This window comes from Sciurus vulgaris (assembly GCF_902686455.1).
Source record: "Sciurus vulgaris genome assembly, chromosome: X".
Classification (NCBI taxonomy): domain Eukaryota; kingdom Metazoa; phylum Chordata; class Mammalia; order Rodentia; family Sciuridae; genus Sciurus; species Sciurus vulgaris.
This window is the reverse complement of record NC_136471.1, coordinates 81459390-81466171: the sequence shown is the minus strand read 5'-3', so window position 1 is coordinate 81466171 and position 6782 is coordinate 81459390. Positions and strand designations below refer to the sequence as shown.

Below are 6782 nucleotides of genomic sequence, written 5' to 3'. Positions count from 1 at the left end.
GTACCCCATTTGTGTACAATGAATCAAAATGCAGTCTATAAATATAAAAATAATAATAAAAAAATAACGCTGAAAAAAAAATTTCACTTCTGTGTGAAAAACATCATTCAGTATTTATTTTAAGTGTAAATATGTTTACCTCATGCTTTTAATTTATGAAGGATAATTCTACTGGATATAAATTTCTGAGATGATGCTTATTTTCTTTCAGCATTTTGAAAATGTCATTTCCTTTCCTTCTGAACTCCCTGGTTTCTGATAAGAAAAAATGTAAGTGCCCAACAGATTAATGTATAAAAAATGTGGTATATAAACTCAATGGAATATTACCCAGCCACAAAGAAGAATGTCTTTATGATATTTGCCAGTAAATCAGTAGAACTGGAGAATATCATGCCAAGTGAAATAAACCAATTACAAAACATCAAAGGTTGAATGGTCTCTCTGATATGTGCATGCCAACTCACAACAAGAACTGGGAGGCAAATAACAGAAATTCAGTGGATTAGACAAAGGGTAAATGAAGGGGAGTGTAGGGGGATTGGAATAGGAAAGACTTTCCTATGTTCATATATGAATACACCACAGTGAATTTCACCATTGTGTACATCCACAAGACTGGGATACTAATTAGAATAAGATATACTCCATATTTGTATAAATATGTCAAAATACACTCTACTGTCATGTATAACTAAAAAGAACAAATATAAAATAAAAAACTTAGACACACACACACACAAAGAAACAGTCATTGTAAGGGAGCTATGCGTGTACAGAGGGAAGAGGAATCTACACTTTCCTGTCCAGCCATATCAACTGCAGAACTGCAGAAGACAATCTTTGTAGACAAGGCAGTTGAGGAGGAGTGTTTGGAGGGGAGTTGGCCTGCCATGCATGCCGCACCTTGGGGACACTATTGCACATGAATCAGCTGCTTTGGGAGGACTACTGCCCAGAAGAAAATAAGTTTAGTTTTCATAAGTCAAAGATGTACCAAAGTATAGAAGGTTGCTGTATTTGTAGAACTGAGTTCTCTGGTTGTCAATTCACTGAAAGTAATGCTGTTGAGAACGACTTCCAGAGCTGTTTTGTGTTGCATGATACTCTTTCGGGAGACATCTGCAATGCCTGTGTTCTGCTTGTGAAAAGATGGACGAAGTTTCCAGCAGATCAAACAAACAAACAAACAAAGACACACAAAACTGGAATCATATTGTAGATGCAAGGGCAGGACCTAGTCTAAAGACTACATTGAAACAAACAAACAAAAAACCCACAAAAAACTCTATCTGGAAACTGGGTAAAAAGCAATGAGATCAGTAAACTGCAGAAGGAATTTAAACGTCACAATTCTGATGTTCACGGTACCACTTCAAGTGTCTCCCCACCTCCATCTCCTTGTTATAGTAACCAGTCAGATGATGGCTCTGATACAGAAATGGCTTCTGGCCCAATAGAACACCAGATTTTTTTTTTCTTTTTAAATCTTACATACTGAAAAAGATAGAAAATATGTTGTAGGATAATCTATAAAGATTTTCTTGGAGAAATCCTCATTGACACACATTTATCAAGCCTGACTGCAACAATAAGAAAGCAACTGCAGAGAAGCTGGAGGAGCAGGGACCAGAGCCTCTGCCCATCTCTTCTGAGGAGTGGTGACTGAGGTTTATATAGAAGGGGAATAAAAATGATTTAAATTTTGAAAAGACCACAAAGTAACAAACTGACCTTATTTTTAACTTAGATACCTGTTATTCAGCCAAAAGACATTTTCTAGAATGGTTGCGAAAGGGTTATTTTTCCTCCAGTCCCCCAAACTGTGAAGCCAGTGTCTAGCTTACTAAAAGAAAAAATAAGTGTACATAATATTTAAGATGCTGAGTATTTCATAAGAAAGCTGAATGCTGCTCTGAAGTGCTCTTTATGTCATGTGAAATTAGGGAATTTCAGAGGACAGAGATGGGATTTGTTGTATGATAAAACATATGTAATTTTTAATCTTTCTATATTGAGAAGCAGCCATCTTTAAAAAGATGGCTGACTACACTTGTTTTTCCTCCTGTTAGAAAATTTGTCATTACTCAATAATGTGTCTTTCCCCTAGAGGTACTTGTTAATAATTTTGAAATCTTAAGGGCTCACCAAGGTCTGATGTTTCAAATCTGTATGATTAAGCAGGAGAGACTGAGCATTGTGGTGCAAATACCTTGAAGGAGGAAGTAATTTCTAAATATATATAGAGAAGCTTGACTATATATGTTGCATCCTCTATCACTTTCCTTCAAATTAATATTTAATAAACATTTTAATTTATGTGAAACTTCTCAAGCAGCATCAAAGCTCCTCTTGGGGAAGTGACAAGAACGTGGGATGGACAACTTCCCATATAAATAGTACCAAAGCATCACCACACGGTGGAGAGCACACTCTTAAAAATGTTAAACTATGTGCAAGTCTTCAGCGCACAAAACAAGGTTAATGCCTCTTGGATACTTTGCTTGGAGGGCTTGCAGAGTATGTAAATAATTGACTTTGTGTGGCATGGCTGGTGACTGCATTGAAATCTGCACAATTCAGTTTTAGCTCCAGATTACTTCGGTTGACCTTTGTGAAGGTTTTATCTGCATAGAGAAGGTGTTTGACTTGTTTTAATCTATTAGGGCTTTGGAGGTTTTTCATTCTATTTAAAGTAATATTTACTAAGATAAAAGGTGTGATCATGCTAAGTGGGTTGGTGTTGGTGTTGGTCAGGCTTTCTGAACATTGAGATATGCTGAATGTGGAGATTTTAATTCTAAAATCCTTTTTAAAACCTCTCACTTTTTTTTCATATTAAAAAGAAAATTAACATAAGTTGTCACCAAGAAAATCAGAGTAAAAATGTAGAGGGAAATTCCAAAAGATTTTATGAGGGTATAGAGGACAAGTACTATTTCAAGGCAAATGAAAGCTTTAAGAATTTATCTTCTTTTTCTTTCCTTTCTTTGTCTTTCTTTCTTTCCTTTCTTCCTTCCTTCCTTCCTTTCTTTCTTTCTCTCTCTCCCTCCCTCCCTCCTCTTTCTCTCTCTCTCTCTTTCTTTCTTTCTTTCTTTTTTCTCCACTACTAGGAATAAAAATAGTAACAATATACTAGTGAATCACATCTCAAACCCTTACATATTTTATTTTGAGATACAGTCTTACTTAATTACCCAAGTGGACTTTGAATTTACAATCCTCCTACCTCTGCTTCTTGAGTCACTGGGATTACAGGCTTGTGCCACTACCCTTTGCTCCTCTTATTTTCATCAATGTATGTATTACTATTTACAGCTAAGTTTTCCATTGTCTTTTGGGATTCATAAATTATTATTACTTATGAAAGCTAATCATAAAGGCCAAATGTAGGAATAAATGAGACTATAAATTAAAACCTCTCACTTGAACCCAAACCAAAGTATTCTCCTTGCTTCCTTCTTAAAAATTCAGAAAAGAATAGCACCAGTTCAGACTTTTCATAAATGAGGGAGGATTTTTGCCTGCCTAATAATAACATGACTCAGTGCTTACTTTTATTATTTTTTGTTCTTTTTAGTGCTTACTTTTAAAACTGAATTTTAAAAATTCGATAGTGTCACAATACAGAGTGAGCCACTTTTTATGGGCACTCTATAGTTTTATAGTCCTTAATTTAAACTTATTTTACATTTCTTCCTTTTAGAAAATACCTACATACTGCAATCCAACATAGGCACAGACTATACATGAGTTGGGCCTAGCCATTATCACCCTCCTGAGTTATTTGGAAATGCTTTTATGGAAAATTTTTGCTGCAGTATTGGTAGTAGTATATATTATAATGTTGATCATCTCTATTTCTCTATTTATTACCAGACCACGACCATAGTCTTCTTTTCCCTCCCACCTTTCTTTGCCTGTAGGATGTCCTGTATGTAGTCATGCACATTGCATTAATTTATTAGAAATCTATAGATCAGCTGGGCACAGTGTTGCATGTCTGTAATTCCAGTGGCTCTGGAGGGTGAGGCAGGAGTATTGCAAGTTCAAGGCCAACCTTAGCAATTTAGTAAGGCCCTAAACAACTTAGCAAGACCCTGTCTCTAAATAAAATACAAAAAGGGCTGGGGATGTGACTCAGTGGTTAAGTGCCCCTAGGTTCAATTCCTGGTACAAGAAAGAAAAAGAAAAAAGAAATCTACAGATCTGTTTTGTACTTTTTATACTGTTGAATTCTAATAATAAAAACTATATCTAGGTTATTGAATAAATTTACTCTTATTAGAAATTTTAAAAAAGAAACAATCATAATTGTTTTACTTCTACAAGTAATGAATAAATTTTCTCTGGTTGCTTTCAGATTTTTTTCTTAATTGTCAGTGTTCAGCAGTTTGATTATTATGTGTCTGGGCATGAATTTCTTTGTGATTATACTGTTAGGTTTGAGAAACTTTTTGAAGTTGTAGGTTTATGTCTTTCACCAAATTTGTAAGTATATAACTATTATTTTTTCAAAAATTTTTTCTGCATTTCACTTTTCTTCTTTCCTTCTGAGATACTGATGACAAGAATGTCAGATATTTGGGTATTGTCTACCAGTTCTCTGAGACTGTTCATTTGCTTTCCTCTTTTTTTTTTTTTTTTTTTTTGCTGCATGGTTTAGATTATACCAATATTTTTTGTTTACTCTTTTGTCCTATCCTCCAGTATGGATTAGCATAGCACTGGTATTAATCCTTACAACTTTATTTAAAAGTGTATATATAAGCTGTATATATACACACACACACATATACACATACACACACAATGTAATACTATTGAGTTATGAAAAGAATGAAATCCTGTCATTTGAGGCCACCTAGTTGGAACTGGAGTTCATTGTGTAAAATTAAATAAGAAAGACAGATACCAGCCAGGTGTGCTGGTGCATGCCTGTAATCCCAGTGTCTTGGGAAGCTAAAAAAGGAATATTGCAATATGAGGCCAACCTCAGCAACTTAGTAAGACCCTGTCTCATGATAAAAAAACAAAAAGTGCTGGAGCTGTAGCTCAGTGGTAAAGCACCCCTTGGATCAATCCCTAGTACCACAAAACAAACAAAAATGATTTTCTCTAAAAAGAGTAGGTTAAGGAGGAAATAAAATTGAAAATATAAGTTATTTGGAAGTCAGTGATCATGAAAACATTGCTTATCAAAATGTGAAGAGAACAGCCAAAGTTGTATTTAGAAATAAATCATAGGCATAAAGACAATTATTAGGAATCAAAGATTTTAGCCAGAGTTAGTGGCACATGCCTAAAACACTCCCTACTTGGAGGCTGAGGCAGGAGGATGGCATGTTCAAACCTGAGCATCTTCAGGAGACCCTGTCTCAAAAATAAAACCTGAAAGGGACTGGGAATGTAGCTCAGTTGTAGAGAGCACCTGGGTTCAATCCCAAGTGCCTGCCTCTAAAAAAAAGATAAGAAAGACATCTCAAACATATGTGGAATCTAAAGAAGTTGATCTTGTAAAAATTGAAAGTTCAATGGTGGTCTCTAGAGGTTGGGGAGGGTCGGGGCAGAAGAAGGGGAGAGGTAGATCAACTGGCACGAACTTACATTTAGATAGGAGAAATAAGTTCTGGTATGTTATTGCACAACAGAGTGACTACAGATAATGAACTGTACATTTCAAAAAGCTAGAAGAAAATATTTTGAAAGTTTTCACCACAAAAGAAATAAATGCTTCAGGAGGTAAATATGTTTAATCTAATTTAAACTTTGCACAATATGTGCATGTACTAAACATCACATAATCCATTAATTGTAAAATTTTTATGTTTTTATCAGTTAAAAAACTAGTTTAAATTTTTGAAAATTTTTGAAGAGTTTTATAGGCGCTGCTTTAAATTTTTTGGCAGATATTTCTGATACCTGTGCCATTTGGTGTCTGTATCTGATGAATTTTTTCCCTTTTAAGTTGATATGTTCCTGGTTCTTTGTATTCCAAGTAAATTTGGAATGTATCCTGGATATTTTAAATTTTATTTCATGAGATGAGATGTTGGGTCCTTTTTAAACCCTAAAAAGAATGTTGACAGTTTTTGTTTTGGCAGGGAATTGACGAGTTTGGTTCTGACCAACCTTCTATGGGTTGCAGTTTGCTCTGTCCATTTAGTTTTCAAAGCCTTTACAATGCTCTCCAGATCAGCCAAGTGTGTGCCACATAGTAGTCAATTTGGTGCTGTGTTCCCAACTTCCATTCTCAAGCCAGACATAGAAAGGCATAGTAACTCATGTTCTCTTTCTCTCATGTGTGAGCTAAAAAACAGTCCACCTGAAGTAGAATAGTGATTTCTGAGGACAGGGAAGGTTGCGAGGTGGGTGGAAGGTGGAAAAAGAGTGCTTGAATTTGATCACTGGGTGCTGAATGCATGGATGAAATATAACACTGAGTCTCATTAATATGTACACTTTTAATATGTATTAATAAAAAATATATGTGTGTGTTGTTCGGGGGCAAGTTCATGCATATGTCTCTTGAGGTGTAAGTCTAGCAGTTCATGCACAGCTTTAAAGATCACTTTTCTAAATTTCTCCCTCTGCATGATCATCCTGATGTTTATTGCTTTTCTAGAACTCTCTCTTTTGGTAGTCCAGCCAGAAAGCTGAGACTTTAGGAATTGTTTTGTCAGATGCTTCCCACAACTGTGCTGGCATGTGAGTCAAGTGTCAAGAGGATAAAAAAATGTAAAGGTGGTACACCCTACCTCTTGGGACCACCGCGGTGGTTC

General features: G+C 35.4%; 1 pseudogene across 1 annotated transcript; it reads left to right on the top strand.

The window, feature by feature from the left end:
• Positions 1-815: 815 nt before the first annotated feature.
• On the top strand, positions 816-1964 carry LOC306650586 (SIN3-HDAC complex-associated factor-like; annotated as a pseudogene). Its single transcript has one exon. The product of its transcript is annotated as an SIN3-HDAC complex-associated factor-like (transcript).
• Positions 1965-6782: the final 4818 nt, after the last annotated feature.